This window comes from Hippocampus bargibanti, linkage group LG08, assembly GCF_051943395.1.
Source record: "Hippocampus bargibanti isolate YZ-2025 linkage group LG08, ASM5194339v1, whole genome shotgun sequence".
Taxonomy (NCBI): Eukaryota; Metazoa; Chordata; class Actinopteri; order Syngnathiformes; family Syngnathidae; genus Hippocampus; species Hippocampus bargibanti.
The window spans coordinates 21,987,838-22,008,261 of record NC_142741.1 but is presented as its reverse complement, the minus strand read 5'-3'; the positions used below and the strand labels follow the sequence as shown (position 1 = coordinate 22,008,261).

At 41.8% G+C, this 20,424-nt stretch overlaps 1 pseudogene; it reads right to left on the bottom strand.

Moving 5' to 3' along the window:
* Positions 1-3,235: 3,235 nt before the first annotated feature.
* The window catches only part of LOC148894803 (ATP-binding cassette sub-family C member 4-like), a 35,557-nt pseudogene continuing 18,368 nt past the window's right edge, over positions 3,236-20,424 (bottom strand).

Below are 20,424 nucleotides of genomic sequence, written 5' to 3'. Positions count from 1 at the left end.
TAAATTGGGTTGTAGTATTCTTACTGTGCTATGCGGTTTGTACATACTACATTTAAAGGACAACCGGCACCATTTTTTTTTCTTTCCCACTGACATCAGAAAAACGTTTTATAGCATCTAAAATACCCAAATCAGGCAGGCTGATATTTTTAGTTAAATGAAAAACACCAATAAAAATGATTTCAAAATGAATCCGGAAATGGCAAGTTTCAGAAGGTCCCACCCCCTTGTTCGTGACATCATGCCAAGACGTCTTGCCTTGCTCGAGAATCAAAACCATGGCTTCAGATTCGGAGAAGATGTTTTCTTGTTACTCATCCAGTTATGAATATGATTCAAATAGTTCTGAAGAGGAAAGCATAAATGTTTGCAATTGATTCAAGGAGTCCTCCCATATCAATTCGAGCCGTCAATGACAGCAATGTAGCACCCACAAAATGCAGAAGATTGCGCCCAAGCTCCGTTGGAAATGGGCTGATTTGTCAGCTGGGAATTTGTGTCAGCGAATATCAAATAGTTGTCTTGGTGCAACACACAACGATTCACCATGGCGTTATTTATGTGTTTTCCTTCTAATTTCGCCATCAACACGGATCAACACGAAGTTTTCAGACCAAACAAAGTACCCAAAATGCATTGTATGTCGCTTTCTCGGTCAGGGGCGGTCCAAACGTGACGTCACATGGGGATCGTCATCAACTCGAAAACAAGACTTCATGAATATTCAGCGCAAGTCTTAAAACGTAAACTATAGCTATATGCTGTGGAATCTTTGTAAAATACGCTCAGTCGAAGTCATTTGAAGTGATTTTATAAATTATGGACATAACTTCTTCGGAGTATTTCCGGCCCAAACACTCCCTCCAAATGCTCCTGGCCCGGCCCCTCTGTCAAATTTTAGAACCCAATGCGGCCCGTGAGTCAAAAAGTTTGCCCACCCCTGGTCTAGGACCTAGACTCTAGGTTATCAATTAAGAAACAGTAATAACGCCATTCCAACTTTTGGGGCTCCAGAAAACCATGTTGAGGTCCATCAACCATAAAGAAATATAAAAAGGAAAATATAAATAATAACAAATGACACAAATGATTCTGAATATTTGAGCTAGAATACTGTTGAAACGAAAGTTGAAATGTTTATGATGCGCGGGTTACATTGCAAGCTGGTGTAAATGTATTAGCATTTCAGAAAAAGAACATCATATTAAATGTCAAACTTGGTGGTAGTAGTGTGATAATACGGGCTGCTTGCTCAATCAAGACCTCAATGACTTGTTGAAATCTTGAATTGTTCTTTATAACAGAAAATCCTGAGGGAAAATATTCAGCCATCGGTTTGTGATCTCAGGTTGCAGCATACTCTTGCAGCATGATAATGATTCAAAACACGGCGGTCAAATTCTGAATGGCTGGAAAACAAAATGGTAGTTTCGGAGTGGCCTTTGTCAAAGGTGCGGCTTGAATCCAATTGAAATGCTGCGGCATGACCATTCATGGTCGAAAACCCTCCGGTGTTGCTTAATAAAAAGCAATTTCACAAGGATGGGTTGGGCCAATAGCTCCACATACTTGTGAAAGACTCATTGCTTTTCATAGAAAATGCTTATTTCAGTGGTCACTGCTGTGGGTGACCCAACCGGTTATTAGACTCAGGGGGCTGGCACAGAATTTGAGATTCAGGCTAATCTTTCCAACACTGTATCGTCAAGTTGAAAAATCAAACATGGCTTTTAGGCACAGTGGTACCCTTACTTAGGAATGTATCTTCACATGAAATTTTCACATTTACAAAACACCTGTATGGGATGTTATGAAAGGCCAAAATACAGTGAGGGATGGTACTCTCAGCTGTGAGATTCCTGAATATAACATACAGTAAAGTCTTGTTATATCGATATTCTCGGGAGTCGGAAAAAATATCGATATAACCGGACTATCGATATATCCGATATATATTTATAGCTGCTCTGCCATTGGTAACTACCAAGCATCATATTGGCATCCCATTGGCTAAGGGTGACCTCAACTTTATGTGTCGTTGTGTGTAGAATAGATATATAAATAGATATGTGTTTATGTACTATAAGTGTCCTCTGCATTCGTCCCTTTGGTCATGGAGCGTTCCGATAGTTTTAGGTATTTGTGAATTACCCAGAAAAAGTGTTCATCAGCCGGGCCATCACTCACTACGCTAGACAGAACATGAACTACAGACGCCAAAAAACGATGAAGACCCATATAAGTTAACTAATCACTGCCAGACGTGCAAAAATGTGTCAACTCCAGTGCGAGGGTTTTTGTCATTGTCACTCGAATTCCAGGACCCATAGAATATTGGGTTTTAGGACAACTACGTAAACATTAAATACAGTTAGAAACCTTAGACTATTTTCTTTCATCAGGAAAAAAAGAGCTAATTCCTAAATTATATAGATCTGTATTTATATGAGCTTGAAATAAGGGTGGCTGTCCAAAATACAATGCCATACATACATATGGGTTTATGTAGCGCTTTAAGCACTATCATGGAAATAAGGAGAATGCTGCCACCTTGTGGAAAATAAAAGAACATTCCCAGAGACCATGGCCAGCGCTTTATCGACACCCAAGCATGAAAAAAACACATTGCGAACAAATTCGGGAATGGTGCTCTACGTCACATTTCCAATTCCTGAATACATTCGTGAATGGCAGTGAATGAGTTAAATGACCACCATTTTAATGCTTTAATGTCTTCTTTATTCTTCACGTGTTGCACAATTCTCATTTATTGTGCAATAATCTAATTGTAACATAGAGTTGTTATATACAGTAAAGTCTCGTTATATCGATATGCAAGGGAGTCCGAAAAAATATCGATATAACCGGGACTATCGATATATCCGACCATGTTTGCATGTAATTTTCTCCGTGTGTGCATAGAAATAGTATCGATATAACCGGGACTATCGATATATCCGATATCGATATAACGAGACTTTACTGTATTTTAATTGATTTGAATGCTTTATAAATTATTTATGTCTGAATTTTGTGGAGGCTTGGAACAGATTAGGGAATTTACATGGAAAACACATCTCGATTTACAATATTTTCTTGTTCAAACATCAAATAATTGTGTAACTAGTGGTACCACTGTGGCAGATGACACACTACGTTTCTAGCAATCCGTTGTATCCTGAGCTGAGGCTGAAAAAGAGTACGGTGGTCATGTTCAAAGTGAGAGGACTGATCATTTGAAAGAAAGTGCAAACACAAGAAATGGGAGGCAAACTCATTAGCTAGCTCACCTAAGGTCACCTTTTGCAGCTCAAACAGCAAGAATTAAAGCTATCATGTGTTAAGTGCAATGGAATAAACATATTCACATTCAATATGTCTTTCAATCTCAGGCACAGGATTGAATTCCCACAGTGCATATACAGTAACATCGCTTGGTGTTATCAGTAAACAGACACGCTATCAATAAAGGCACAGACACACACTAAAGTGGACGATTCCAATGCACAGCAAAATAAATAAATACTTCCGGTAGGGCTCGGTGGCAAGCGACAGTCAGAGATGCTCTCCAAAGTGTCAGAGAGACGTCAAAGAGACGTCACAAAGACGACGTCCTGGAGGTGGTGGGCCTCGCGTTTTTTTGTTTTCATGCACCTGCAAGCATACTGAGGAAAACGGAGTCACGGAATATGAGAGCACAATCGCGGTGGCGATCTGTTGGCGGCCGCGTTTATGACAGCTGCAGTCAGCGCTGGCTTGAAGGGATATGTCAGCTGCTCAAGCATGCCAGAGTGGCTTATTATACTGGGAAAACGTTCAGTCCTGCTGATAGTATGGAACTGTTTATCTAGAAAGCCTTGAATTCTTCGTAGAAATAGTCAGGAACTGAACAACTGCAAGTAAGATGACATTACTTTTCCTGAAATAAATATAGCATTGGATGTCATATTTGCGGAGTCGCTTGGAACTATGAGAAAAAGAATCCCGTTATGAATATAATCCAACACTGCTATTTTTTGTGTGCTTTTCTATTACATTCTTGTGAGAACACAATGCCATTCACCGGTGATGGAAAGTTTGAACAAAATAAAAGCTGCAAACAGGAAGTCGGCAAGTCACAATATCCAGAGAGGGGGTTGGGAGAGCCTCTTCACGTGCACAAAGCAGGAAGAGGTTGATATCAGATTATTGAATGTGTATAAACTTGAGTGACAACCATAGAAACTTGTCACACTACATTTCAGTATTTAATGTAAAAGTGGTGCTAGACAGTAATCTGATGAAAGGGGGACGCGGCGTACAATGCGGGAAAGGAAAAGGGGAAGGCCTTGGACAATACGTCGCTGCCAGTGGAGCAGTGTGCAGACTAACAGCACAGCAAATAATAGCACAGTGTGCTGACTCTTTCAAATCACAATTTTACTCATTTCACTCTTCTGGCTGACGAGATGGACTGGAGCTGATAAAGTTGTGAGAAAATGAAATGATGCCCACTTTTTCTCATTGCACAAAGGCTCGTTTGAAGTCGCAATGCAATGCTATCAGCGGCCCCAGACAGATGCGCAGAGAATGGCGCCGAACAATGACGAGCCCGCCGCTCTTATCGCTCGTCAGTGTCCGAGGGGGAAATACATCACAAATGAATTTCGCAGGGAAAAATATGGACATTCTCTATTACAGTAATCCCCGTTGAAAGTTTATCCTCAATCTTCATGAAGTTAAAGAATTTTTTTCTTCAAGAATCATCTTTAAAATGATCTCAAAATTACGCGGAGGGGTGGAAGATTACATGGACACTTTTTGTGATCATATCCGAGGATGACAAATCTACAAAGGGAACGGTTCTGTTAAAATTAATTTTCTGGCAACGTGAATACTTTCACAGAAAATGAGAGTCAAGTGTCCTTATATTTCCGCTTCAACTCTTCACTGTGTTATTGTGAGAGTGAAGTGTTAGCTCTTTGATAGCGTTTCATCATACGATCACTTTCAATGCAATACCAATGCACTTTTGTCAAATCTGAATATTTTTGGGATTTTTTCAGCCACTCAAATGTTGTAAATCCTGTTCCTATTGTGTAGTGTAACAATAAGCTTTTTGTAGATAAACAATTGTGTCGATACAGTAAAATGTTCTGTTGTTCTGGAGACAGTACCACTGAAGAAAAGATAGGAAGCAGAGCTGGAGGTAGCAGAGCTGAAGATGTTGAGGTTTTCTTTGGGAGTGTCCAGGTTGGATAGGATCAGGAATGAGGACATTAGAGGGACAACTCATATTAGAGGCTTTGGAGAGAAAGTCAGAGAGACCAGACTTACATGGTTTGGACATGTCCAGAGGAGAGAGAGTGACTGTATTGGGAGAAGGATGCTGAGCCTTGAAATGCCAGGCAGGAGACCGAGGGGATGACCTAAGAGGAGGTTTATGGATTTTGTCAAAGAGGACATGAAGGTAGCTGGTGTGAGAGAAGAGGATGCACAAAACCGGGTTAGATGGAGGACACTGATTCGCTGTGTGTACCCCTGAAGGTAAAAGCCGAAAGGAAAAGAAGCAATTCTGGTGTTCTTGTGTAAAAATTGTCACATTACCACATTTTAACAAGCATACAGCGGACCATATATTTGGACCCTTGATAACTTTGCTCCTGTGAAATGTAAATTTCTCCACTGTCAGAGTAAAAGGCGAATCCAATCCAATCCAATGAATAGGAAAAGTGTCAATTTTGGCTCCTATTTCTGTATTTAATACATACACAAGATACATCGCATTATTGGATGTTGGCATGGTAAAATACATGTTAGCTTGCAACTCAAACGAGTTTTTTTATTTGTTTAAAAGTTTTAATCACTATGAACCTGTTTTGCCAAATGCAGTAATGAGGCAGCCTCTGTTCAGCCTGTCTGTTGGACCATTTGGTAGAAGAGATCATGATTCTGGAGCAGCACATAAGGCTCATCATATTCCTGAATACCACTGGCATCTAGGACCTGCAATCGTACAGGAAAGTAATATTTTTTTTGCTCGTTTCAGCATGGGTCATTTTATCGAACTCACGTTGACTCATCTTGTAGACTATTAATATCTAACTTGTTAGCCATGGAACAGTCGACCACTGACTTCCAGAGACTGATGCTTATATCATTCGCCATGGATTCATTTTGTCAAATCCAAAAATTGCATATTTAAAAAGGCTTCTGAAAATATCTGACATATCTATGTGGTCAACTGAGAACGACACAATAAAGCAGATGGGTGAACAGGTTGTAGCATTCCCAGACCTGATTTTGACTCAGGATAAACAATGAATTTGCATATTTAGCACCACCAGTACTGGAACCAGGCTCTTTATGTAGTTTCTCCAGGGCTAAATGTCAATCCTAGGGCATTTAGCACTAGTGTAAGTGTGATTTGGCTGCCCAGGTGGTTGATATGTGGCTATTTTATAGTGACCCGACAAGTGCTTGGTCCCGCAGAGTCCTCCACAGCCTGGGATGATTGAATTCAGTCCCTGCGAAGGTTTGTTGCACACACTACACAAATAAAAGGTGAGCTGTAGCCTGAATGTGTCGTCTTCACACAGTGAGTACTTAAGATTAGTTGAATGTTTCCAATCAATGTTAAAATGTTACTCAGTGTCAGTAGCACTTACAAAAGCTTTATAACAGCCACAGTTTAACCTTGAAACAAAGTTGTTTTGAAATTGGAACACCTTGCATTGTGTTCTACTTAACAGATGTGAGGAAATTCACCCTTTCAGGGACAACGGTTACTACATTGGGCACCTTGAAAAGCAGAACGATGGAAATTTAATCGCTGTTAACCTACCAGGATTCTGTCACAGTTGATGATGGTGTTGAGCCTGTGAGCGATAGTGAGGACGGTACACTCTTGAAACTTGCCCCGGATGGTCTGCTGGATCAGGCTGTCAGTTCTAAAGTAGCACAGAACACAACACCTGAGAACAAAACACTCTTCCCAAAGCACCTCGGGCAGGGATTTTACGTGGCACACTACAATGCAGCAAGGTATGTGTTGCCGCAGATGTGACAAAACAAAAAGAATTCCTTTGCAAAGTGTCGTCGGGGATGTTTAGTGGGGCGTGGGGGTGTAAACACTAAATAACATTTGGATTGTCTGACTTTCTGGCATAATGTTGATGTGTCTGCTTAGAATTGCTTATTATTGTTTCTCCCCAAAAGATACAGGTTGGGGATTTGATCACAGTAAAATATAGTAACATATTGTAAAAAATTGGAGTTGACAATGCAGAATGAGGCTAATACTAGGAACATAAAAATCTCCTTTGACCTGTCGCCTCATCCATGACGAGGATGCGATTTTTGCTCAGGATGGCTCTGGCCAAACACAGCAGCTGCCTCTGTCCTACGCTAAAGTTTGGGCCCGATTCGGCCAGCAAGGTCTCTATCTTATTCGGCAGTTCCTCCACCGCGACCTTCATCTGCACCTGTGGAGAGTCAGAGCATGGACCCCGGTCCTTCGCAACTGCCGTATAAAGGCTTCCTGCGGAGATGCCTTTAAAGAGCCATCCAAACACACCCATTAACCGCCTGGCACAATGCAAGACCAGGTCCACCGACGACCTTGGCCAGTGCTCCCTTGTGGCCAGCCTCTAGCTTTAATCCAGGCCACCAAACCCATTCATAGGCCGGACCAGGAGCTGAAGCCCTTCACTGTGGGGTGGGGGAGGCTTCATCCTGATTGGCCTGACTGCCCAAATACATCTCCCCCAGCACTTTCAATGCTTCCCAGTTACAAGTTGCACATTGAGCAGGGCCCCACGGCCCTAATGGGATTTCCCCCCATGACTTGTGGCGAGCAGGGAGGCTGAATGGCGGCATTGTACAGGGGGACAGAGGGATCCCCCCTGAGCCGGCAAGGGGGAATCATTCAGAGACAGGCCGGAGTACCTCTTGGAGTGCATTCCACAGGTCCTCATCTGTGTGTTGGCTCAATGGGTCCAGATTCTTCCTCACGGTACCCGTGAAGAGAACCGGGTCCCGCGGATAGACGGATATAGAAAGAGAAGGCCGTGGCCAGGAAAGATAATGACGAGGGCTGGGATGCATGAAAAGGGTTAAGATGGCCTTTATGGAGCGCATCTAGGAAATGTGAGGGGGAAAGATGATCACAAAAGGCTCGATCCACTCAGGAGTCCCATTCAATGCTTTGGCAAACTATGCTTCACTATGTTGATCTTTTACTTGAAGAAAAATAGGGCAGCAAAGTTAGTACAATAGATTTTGTACAGTGGTCAAATTGCTGAAGATTAATGATTGTCATCTTAAAATAACAGTCATGCATGTGTGCAAGCGGCTGTCGTGACGGGTGGGACTCTATCTTAGACACACGCACATACCTGGAGAAAGGATTTTGCATGTGCAGCCTTCTTAGGAGTTGAAAATATCACCAAGTGAAGGAGCAGTCTCAAATGTACATGAGAGGAAGTCACGCTTGACAGTGAAACACGGGCAGGCATGGGAAGGACATCCGAACTCTACACAGGAAGGCCAGACCCGAGGTTCAAACAACACCTCAAATTTGCCCAACACTAGGTCACTGTGTGTGGTGGCAATATGATTATGGTACTAAGACAAAATGCAAAGGTAGAGTTGAAGCTTGACAACTAACATTCACACACAAGTGTGAAATAAGGCAAGCTAGTTAAAAGCATGCTCGGTTTGGTAACTTGACATTGAGTTGTACCACTTTCACAGCCAATCTGCTTTACTTCATGTAATTTAGCTGTCACGATCTGGTTGGCGACCAACGGGTGGCGCTGTCGGCCCCGCCTGCACCTTCACAGGTGTTGGTCGTTCCAATCAGTGGCAGACTGTCACGTTCTGGTTGGCGACCAACAGATAGCGCTGTCGGTCCCGCCTGCGGCCGCACAGGTATTAATCGTTCCAATCAGTGGCAGTTAAAAGGACTCCTGGCACGACCATTCCGTGTCGGGTCATTGAATGTATTTGCTTCACCCTGTCAGGTTTGTTTCATATTGGCAGATTTGTACTCATGGTTTTCTTTGAAACTTTGTACTTTTCTGTTCGTATGACTTTGATATTTTAGATTTTGTTCCTGCTGACTTTATTTTAATACAATTTGTCAAATACAACCTGCTGCTCCCTCCTGCCTGCTTATTTGGGATCCACAACCATTACCACCTCGCAGACCGTGACATTCACATGTTTGTATACTATCCTCAAAGCAATTATATGATATACATATGACAACAAAAAAGTGACATGCAATTTTTGTCAGCGACAGTGACATAAAATGATGCATCCTTGCATTTCTTACTGCATTTTATTTTATTTTTTATTTTAATTTTAATTCATGTCTAAACATTTTCAGAGGTAAAGAGACAAGACTGCACATCATCCTACCGCTCCTACAAAAATAGTACTTTTAGAACTTTACCCGTGCCTTAGACGTTGCCCTGCTTTATTTATTTATTATTTTATTCCTACCCTTGACAGGAAAAAATAGCAGTGTGCCATTAAGCCAGTTGAAGTCCCAATTCAAACACATTTTTGTGACATACTTTAATTGAGGATTTGCCGTTCTGTCGGATGAAAAAGCGCTTTCAAGCACAACTTTCCATTCAGCGATTACGTGCTTCACCAATTCTAGCCCTCTGGATGATACACATTATATATATATATATATATATATATATATATATATATATATATATATATATATATATATATATATATATATATATATATATATATATATACAGTGAGACCTCGGTTTACGAACACCTTAACTTACGAACTCTTCGGTTTACGAACGTCAAATTTATGAAAATTAAACCTTGGAATACTTGGAATACTACTTTTCGTGATACACACCCACCACAGTTGACGGAGTGATCTACGGATCTGGCGGAGTGATCTTCAGATCTTCAGCGGAAGCAAACGACCGAGCAGCGCTCCAGCCGGCGCACCTTTCCATACCCCCTCTCTTTGAATGCACATGTCGATCGCCTCCGAGGAGCATTTTGCAGATAATTTTATTATTATGGGAACTAAAAAAACCCCACCACAAGCTCAGCCGAAGAAGACACAAAACAAAATCACCGTCGAGGAGAAGAAGGAGATAATTGAAAAACACGAACGAGGTGTGCGTTTGAGTGATTTAGCGGCCCAGTAAGGCTATGCTAAATCAGCCATTGCTGCCATCCTCCGCAACAGACAAGCTATCAAAGGTGCGTCTGTTGCAAAAGGTGTTTCCGTGCTGTCAAAGCAACACTCTCGGGCAATCGAAGAAGTTGAAAAATGTCTGTTATTTTGGATTAACGAAAAGCAGCTATCAGGCGACAGCGTGAGTAAAGCAATTATATGCGAGAAAGCACTGATAATTCACGCCGATATCGCCATCAAGTGAGCGCATGAAGGAAAATGTTAGCAAAGTGGAATGAATTGCAGGCTTTTATCAAACAGTTCCGTCAAGAAAAGACTGTGGCTATGAGTCATCAACATGATGAATGATAATGTGATGCCTCAGTTTCATAAGACCTTACAAGTCAGAAAGCAACAGGTGTCAATTAAGAGGTTTTTAATCAGCAAAAATTATGGAGTCTCCAAAGAAGCAAAGAAGAGAAGCCACACCAGAGGTTGAGTTACCAACAGTCCAGTCCTTATGGAAGGTGACACTCCTTCCATAAGCCATCAACAACCATCACAAAGGAAAATAAAACTTTTATAGTACAGCTTATTTCTTTAATTACTGTCCTCATGTAATGTGCCTCTCTTTCCAAACAGCAATCCCCTCTGACCTCCAACGCCATTCCATCAAGCCATCAATGACCATCACAAAGGTAAATAAAACAACTTTATTTTACAGTAGTTTATTTCTTTAATTACAGTCCTTATGGAATGTGACTCTCTTTCCAAACAGCAACTCCCTCTGACCTCCGACCTCCAACGCCATTCCATCAAGCCATCAATGACCATCACAAAGGTAAATAAAACAACTTTATTTTACAGTAGTTTATTTCTTTAATTACAGTCCTTATGGAATGTGACTCTCTTTCCAAACAGCAACTCCCTCTGACCTCCGACCTCCAACGCCATTCCATCAAGCCATCAATGACCATCACAAAAGTGACTTTGCAGTGTATTTCTTTAATTACAATACAATAGCGCATTTATTATACATAGAATAAGTCTGTGTAAGCTCTCAGTCGTACAGGAGTGGTCCATCGATGAGAAGGTTTCTTCAGCCGTCATCTGTACAAAAGTGAAGGTTTCGGACGTTTCGCCTCCTATCCAAGAGGCTTCGTCAGCGAACTAAAGTCTGACTGGTCGTATCGGCCCCATTTATATATCCCTAATGTCCAGACCTGGTGGCGCCGGACACAGCTATGATAGGTCCCTACTCTCAGGTTGGGGGGGGGGCGCGGGACCCCCCCCCCCCCTGTGGCCCCACTGATTGTTCCTACATTCCTGACTAACGATTGGCCTATTACACCCACTCCCCCCGGTATCACCTCATCAGCATAACGACCCTCATCAGCATTGCGAAAGTTGCCTAACCTGTTTTGCCTGAGCAGGCTATTGTATGAACGATCCAAATTGAACCTCACACCACCAGACCGGTTTAATGAAGGATTTTGGTGTTTTATAAGAATCGCCTCTTTTACCCCCCTTTCAAACCATCTATGTTCTTTCGCTAAGATTTTAACCTCATTGTCGTCAAATGAGTGGTTGCTAGCTTTTAGGTGCAAATGTACTGCCGATTGAGGCCCACTAGTATTATCCCTGCGATGTTGATAAAGTCTTTTTTTGAGAATTTGTTGAGTCTCCCCAATGTACTGCTCTTTACAATTTTCATTCTTACAATGTATGGAATAAACTACATTACTTTGTTTTTCATTTGGTAGCCTATCTTTTGGATGCACTAATTTTTGCCTTAACGTGTTTATCGGTTTGAAATAAGTAGGAATTTTATGTTGCCAAAGGACTCTTTGTAATTTTTCAGAAACTCCTGCAATGTACGGTACTGCTACTCCTCTCCTTTTAGAATCTTGAGAATTATTGGTTTCGTTCGCTATTCTTTCTTTCTGACATTTGTTGAATGACCACTGAGGGTACCCACAGTTAGTGAGTGCTCTCCTGATATGTTTTGACTCCTTTTCTCTACCTTCAGTGCTAGTTGGTATTAGTTTAGCCCTATGCTGGAGGGTTCTGATAACGCCTAGTTTATGTTGTAAAGGGTGGTTAGAGTCAAAAAGTAAGTATTGGTCAGTGTGCGTAGCCTTCCTAAAGACTTCTGTTTTTCGCGCTCTGTCCTCTTTTATAATTACTTTACAATCCAAGAAGGCTAGTTGGTTCTCTTGAATGTCCTCACGAGTAAATTTAATGTTGAAGTCTACAGAGTTGAGATGATCTGTGAAGGATTGAATTTCTTGTTTCTTAATTATGACAAAAGTATCGTCCACATATCTAAACCAGTGTCTAGGTTCTGTCCCTGGGAAGGATGTGAGGGCCTGTTTCTCCATCTCTTCCATGTAAAGATTAGCCACTATGGGTGAAACTGGTGAGCCCATAGCACAACCATGGATTTGTTTATAAATTTTTTCCCGAAATTGAAAATACGTAGTATTAAGGCAGATTTCTAATAATTGGCAGATGTGATCCGGTTTCAGTTTGGTTCTTTCATGCAGAGAAACATCCGCCAGCAGCCTCGTCCTCACCACTGAGACTGCTGCTGGGGTTGGGACAGATGTAAAGAGAGAAGTCACATCGTATGATGCCAAAGTTTCCTCAGGTTCCAATATGAGGTCTTTGATCCTCTCTACAAACCCTGTGGTGTTCTCTACGTGGTATTCTGTGTTACCAACCAACGGAGCTAAAATAGTTTTTAAATATTTGGCTACATTGTATGTAGAGGAGTCAATGCTACAAACAATGGGTCGGAGGGGGAACCCTTCTTTATGTATTTTTGGCAGGCCATAGATACATGGCGTGGCCTCTCCCGGGTATAATCTAAAATACATCTGTTTGTCTATATGTTTTCCTTTCTCTAGCTTTTGGAGACAGTCAATCATTTCTTTCTTGTATCTATTGGAAGGGTCCCTTTTTAGTTGCTCATACGTGTTAGAATCACTGATTAACCTATTTATTTTGTCTTCATAATCCAATGTGTTGAGCAGCACTGTGCATCTGCCCTTGTCTGCTGGCAAAATAGTAATATTTTTGTCTTTTTGTAGAGTAGTTAACGCCTTTCTCTCTTCTAATGTTATGTTGGACGGAGGAAGTTTGGCACTACTGAGAAGAGCTGATATTTTAATGCGTAGATCATCTGCCTCTGCATACGAAAGTTTGTTATTTTTAATAGCCGATTCAGTAGCTGTGATATAATCTATTGTAGGTATAGTTTTAGGAGTCACTGAGAAATTTAAACCTTTGGTAAGTAGGAATGTAGGAACAATCAGTGGGGCCACAGGGGGGGGTCCCGCGCCCCCCCCAACCTGAGAGTAGGGACCTATCATAGCTGTGTCCGGCGCCACCAGGTCTGGACATTAGGGATATATAAATGGGGCCGATACGACCAGTCAGACTTTAGTTCGCTGACGAAGCCTCTTGGATAGGAGGCGAAACGTCCGAAACCTTCACTTTTGTACAGATGACGGCTGAAGAAACCTTCTCATCGATACATAGAATAAGGTATGTTGTGTGTGGTTTTAAGGCTTATTTACTTGAAAATTGTATTTTATGGAAACCTGGGAACGGATTATTCTCATTTTAATGGTTTCCTATGGGAATTTTTTTGGGGGGATACACACTTTTCACCTTACACACTCTGTCTGGGAACCAATTAAGTTCGTAAGCCAAGGTCTCACTGTATATATATATATATATATATATATATATATATATTGTGATCGGTACATCAAGTGTACAGATGACTTGTGCTAGTTATTTGTGGAGCCTGATTGATGGGATATTTAACCTTCCAGTCTACACTGCTTTTGAACTATCAAAGTTGAAATGGGCCCAAATTTAACTGTTTTCTAGCCATTTTCTCACCATTTTATTTGTTGTTTTCACTTTTGTTTTTCTTTTGTTTCAAGCTCTGTCCTCTCCCTTTCGTGTGTGTGTGTTTTCTCACGCCTCTCTGTTTGCCTATCTCTTTAATGTTTAACCCCACCCCACTCCCACTGCTGGGTTCTTGACCAATCACTTGGCTTTAACTGAAGACGCCATTTTGTTTTTTGGAGAACAGCCTCACTCTTTCTCTCTGTCTGTAACCCGATCCCCCACTGCTGCGTTCTTGACTAATCAGGTGGCTTTAACCGAAGACTGGGGGCGGGGAATAGAGGACAAAAAAAAGTCAGCTGCGATTTCCTTGTTAGGAGAACGGGCTCGTTAACGAACGACACATCACTCATTGTGGCAGCTCCGTGTGTATCCCGAAAAATAATTCATATGCCAAGGTAAAATTTTCATAAATGTAACGTTCGTAAACTGAAAAGTTCGTAAACTGAAAAGTTCGTAAACCAAGGGGTTCGTAAACCGAGGTCCCACTGTGTATTAATACCAGAGTATCTTGCTCATATCTGTGTCTACCAAATAATAAAACTCCTCAATACAGGGTATATCACATATCTTATTCTGTTATCTATAAGGGAAAATAAGCAAACCTAACATTACATCCCACCCTTTTCCACATGACAGGTTGACTGAATGTTGTGTCATCTTTGACAGATAGAGGTTTTCAAATGAATGTAGGTGCATCCAAGTGGTTTGTAAAACTTAATGCTATGTAGAGAAAAGTCTTATAAAAGCATGTAGTTATACTTGGGATTTTCCTTGCATGAGTATGTCAACACAGTCACATCACATCTATCTCAAATTAGTTCGGGACCAAGAGGAAAAAGTTTCTCCGAAGTGGCGGTGATGCCAGAGAACTATCAAATCCACTGCAATTCATGAGTGAAAGTGTTTTGGGCATTTTTAGCTGCGATGGGGTGGGGGGCTAAGTAACAGAGTACAACGGGGCTCTGACTGTGAGGATGGGGAGACTAGGTCTAAGCAGCTTTTGCGTGTTTTCGGGGTAGAGGGCTAATCCCCTGTCAGTGATGGGGAGCTGCTCTCTTCGCAGTGTCGGCCGTGGGAGCCTCCTCCCCTGCCTCCGCTCGACTGACACTCACCCGCGGGCTGGCATTTTCCTAATGCTGTATCACTTTCAACAAGCGGAAATAAAGTTCAACTGTCTCAAGGCCTCCGTTTGAAAATCCTCTGAGTGACAACTCTTTCTTGTTTTTAAGATTTTAGGTAGGGTGCATCAATCGGCCAAAAGGATGAGGGTTTATATCAACAGTGACGCAGAATGGTTAAAAATGAACAGCCTCATCGAAACTGACGGGAGCAGAAAAATGTGCGCTCTCGGGCGACCAGATGACATTTTTACCAGCATACACTGAAAAATTGGACGCACTTGCGACCATAGTGGGAGCAATCCCGAGCCCCCTACTGGCTAATCCTGCTTCTGTTTCCTTTCTCATAAACATTTTCATCCTGTAACCTCCCAGTTCCATCGTGAAAGATAAAATGGATTCCCATCCAGTTGGAAAAATGAAGCATTCCTGGAGATATTTTAATGTGGAAGGATTCCATTCAGTTGAATTCAATGAGCTCACATCTTTTAAATCAAATGTGATTTTTACAATCCAAGCTGGTTTATGTTAAATGAGTTATGTTATTTCTAAGATGCACATGTATGAAATTGGTTGTTGATACGCAATTTCTGCCAAGATGTTTGGGGTTGTTGGAAGAGTAACTACACTCAAATTATTTTTCTGTATCCTTAATGCATGAGAAAATCCTACTGTTCTACGATGGGATATGCCGGCCATCTACAGTATAAGCAGTTAGTTTTTCAACTTATCTTCTACTTTTTGTTCATCATGAAAAGTGGCGATAAGACTACTTGTGGAATGATGGTCATTTTCTCGCAGAGGGTATGCAGACCAATGTCAGATGTACGGAAGCCATCAATCATGATACTGCCCTCGGGTTCTGCCAGGCAGAATAAGACTGAGATTAGAGAGCTTTTACCATTGCCGGTGCGTCCCACAATGCCCACCTACAGGGGACAGATAGAAAACTTTACTCACACAGGCACAGAAATCCGTAAAGGGACCACTTGCTCTCTTCCTACTATATATATATATATATATATATATATATATATATATATATATATATATATATATATATATATATATATATATATATATATTTTTGTGGGGAAATCATGTCTATGAGAGGCTATCATTGGACATCTTGTGTGACTGCAGAACAAAAAAGAATACTGATTGAAAACAGTTAACCTCCAATCAGGATGATATAAGTTTGTTTTTGTTTTGTAAGCAACCTGTTCTTGTCAATGAAAAGTTATCTTTTGGATCACCCAAAACCTTTTGGTGGTACAAAGAGGTAGCAAACTGCTGTATTGTGGGACAGGCACGCAGGGCGGGGTTTGGGTCAGTGTTGCTCCACTTGGAAATCCCCGTGTGTTTCTGTTGTGGTGGAGCTGCATCTTTTTCACACAATTCTCCAGAGGATGCGGGATAGGAATGACGGATACTGCTTTTTCCCCCCTCTCCAGTTGTTTGTCACCATCCTTTGGCAGTGTGGATAGCCACTGACCAAGGCATCCATTTGGGTACAAAAATGTCATATTTGTGTCAAGTCGAAAAGTAATCGCACGTACAACATGCAGACTCTGTGCGGAATGTTGAAAATGAATGTGGTGCTAAGGTTGAAATGCAGCAGGGAGCAACCCCACCCCCATCTTCACCCCACAACAATCCTGCACCCTCCCCATGTTCGAGCCACAACCTCCACACTTATCAAACTATTCATTGTGAAATCAGCCAACCTGCCCAAGCATAGCCATGCAAAACCACACCCCCTTGCATTAAACACAATTCCAATCATCCTCAACCATCTCCATTTCCTTTTCCTTCTCTCTCCATATGCCTTCCCACTTTCTCATAGTGAATAAACACTTGTCACCGGCAGGTAGCTCAAAATGCAAATGTGAACCGAATGGATCCACTCGAACAGTCTTAATTACAAGATATATATTCCATGAATCACAAATGGTATAGTCTCGGAGAATCAGCCACACAATATGCTGTCCTTTAATAATTGATTGGGAAAGAATGCCAGGTAACAATGAAGCACGGCCCACCTTCTACATGAGGCTCATATCAGCCTACGTCATGGGCTGTGCACACCAGTGAGGAAGATCTCGCCTTTTGAAACAAGGACTATGATTATTTATAAGGAGCTCAGCAGCATTGTGTGGACCTCTTTCTTTTTTACAGTCACACCTCCAAAGTCAAACACAAGCCATTTTGCAATGTTGATTCACTTCTGAGTTGCTTTCTTCCAAAACAATGTAGTGTGACGTAATGTTGTCCAAGATAAAGTTTTCTAACTATTGGCTTGGTAAAATCAATTTGTCTTGCATTAATGTTATTGCTCATTGCAGCCAAGTGCAGCTGCCATTCCTGTTCTATGGTTATCGTCACATTTTCCCCTGCCATCTTTAACGCCATTACACCAGAAAAGGCCTTTGTGGTCAATCTTTAAGATGTTAACTTATCTGTTCAGTTTCATGAGATTTGATGACATAACATGCAGTGAACCTTTGAAGCGTATTTTTTATTGTGTTGGGCTTTCCACTGCATGTTGGTGTATACTGTACCCTTTCTCTGGATGAGAAGACCACAATCAAGTTCTTGAGGACCGAAGGCTCACTGGCATTGTAGAAAGGTTGACTGAGTCAAACGTGATGCAGCCTCTCTTGGGCCAATCATGCGGTGGCATTGTGTCCGTCTCCCAGGGTGCTTCACTGTTCAACTCTGTATATTCTACCAGCCTTTACATGGATGTCATCTACAAAAAATAATAATGAATGTGGTGTTGAATTTTTCATCTTGCCAAGACATTTTTCACAATGATATGAGATTGAGCCCCAAAATGAGATTGAACTACAATTCCTATGTGCCCTTTGTCTTTTTGCTTATGTTTTGAAAATTGTGCTTCAAAGTGATCTCGCACCAAAGTCTCGATCTCCGCACTTTGTCTGACGCCCCACTGGAACATGCCGGTCAAAGTCACAGCACATGACAGAGCCAGACCAACTTCACGAAGATCCATATCTACAATGAAGAAACATGATCGGATGTCGAAAATGCGTCATATGGCAACAGGAAATCCAGTCAGTACCGTCTCTAAAGTAAAGGCAGCCAAAGGCAGTAAAGGTGAGTAAAGGCAAATCCCATTGAGGCGCACGGCTAACCAGCGAGAAGTCTTCAAGAACAAAAAACTAGCCCCTGTTTGTTAGCACAGATATTTAATTCCAGACAGAGCCACATGATTGGAAAATGAAGTGATTTGACATTCGTCTAAAGTCTGCCGTGGGGTACAAACATTCGGATAACCCCACCCCCATCCTCGTATTCAGCGCTGCTGTGTGTTGAATGTTTGTAAATGTCAAATCTGTTAAATATTTCTTGTGTGGCACCAACACTTGTCATGTTTGTCCAAGACGCAGGCTCCACGGTTGTGACTTTAAACGGAACAAAGCTTTGTGTCTGATTTCAAATAATCAGGTCTAGCCTTCCTCTTCTCTCTCCTCACGGTTTTAGTCACGTTTCATGCCTTTCTTGCCTTTTTGTTCTGAACGATACAATAGTACAGATTTTTCCAAAGCAAACTGTGTACCGTGATCAAAACCAGGATTTTTATTCTCCTGTTGAGTAAATACTTCTTTGTGTTTTTCAATTACACAATTATGCTTCCCAACAACACTATTACAAAAAGTTCAGTTTCTTTTGAGCTATATTGAAAGGGTAGATGGGTGGGAGCTAAGAGAATTATGTTTGACACCTCGAGTGAGTGGCACGAAAACATAACTAAGGAGCAAAGTTAACGGTAATTTGTAAATTTGCAAATTTTGGTTTGCAAAATAAGATAAGAACAACTTTATTTGTCTCACAGTGGAGTAATTTGCAATTTATAGCAGCAAAAATATGAATGGGATGAGTAGAACAATAAAAAGTAGATAAATAATATTTTCGAATCAGTAATTTGTGAACCACGGTTCACCTGCACTTCTCCTTCTTCTTTGTATTTGCCTGAAGTCTGTTGTATTGTGTATAACAGTAGCAAGAACATGCGTGCCATTTTATAATTGTATTTTTGTCACATTTGGGTTTCCCATTATAAAAGTCGGTATGCTTGTACCTCGCTAAGCTGAGCTACTAAAAAGTCTTGACCTGAGTGAAGATCTTGATGGTTGTCAAACCTCTCCTGAAACCTCTGCTGAACCTTAAACCTCAGATGGTTCTGAGACCTTGGAGGGAAGAGGAGAGGTGGGAGAAGATGGGACTACTCGCTGCAGGAAATAAACAAAGACGCACATTTAGCATATCAACGGCCATATAAAAAAATGCAATTTAGTTGAAATAATGGACAGTATTTCAATAGAGATGAGTCTAGCCAAGACTTAAAATGGTAGCTTGTGATATTCACAGGTTCTATATTAAAGCATTTATGGAAAAGTTGCAATTCAGCTGTCTTTTGTTTGCATTTGTCAGGCTCACAAAGCTGAAATGTTTCCGCTTAAAAGCTTTATTCTTGAAGATGACACAAGCTATTGGACCATTGTGCGTTTAGGCCTTTGCACCGCAGCATCCGAATAGGAACTCAAGCCCAGTCATGGCGACTTGGCATTTTCTCCATTGTACCTGATGTCATGAACTCCCATCACTTGAGGAAATTGCGTGTGGCCGAGTCATAGGCCAGCGCCACCTTTAGCCTTTATGCTAATGACCATAGAGCACCTCAATGGTCTATTAGCATTCCCGTGGTCCGCTTTTGTCTCCCACTACCAATAGACATGCCTATCCCTGAATCACCCCCCAAACAAAAAATTACTGGTCGCCTCCAAGCGCTTGATGTCTCTGGAAGTCTGAAGGTAGTATCGTCGAAATCATAGGAAGACGGCAAAGAGAGGAACAAACGGAATGAGGATCCAGCGCATGATGATGACGGACACGATGACGACGGACACGATGACGACACCGAGGACTTGCAGGAACACCTGAGGAGAAGGGAAACAACAGCCACTTTTAAGTCCTATCTGCATGTCACCGTTGTCTAATAAGGTAGCAGCAGGCCAGGTGACCCACAGCAAGCATGGAAGGAAAACCGCAGCAACGCTAATTCTCACTTAGGCGCAGGTGAGAATTTAGCACTTAACCACAACTCATTTACCAGCAGCCCCCGCGGCGGAGCTTTCAACACCTCCGTCCCCTTAAGCAGAGGTGGCAGGCATGAGGCCAGGCGACAGTGACTGGCCATTGGCCACCAGGAACC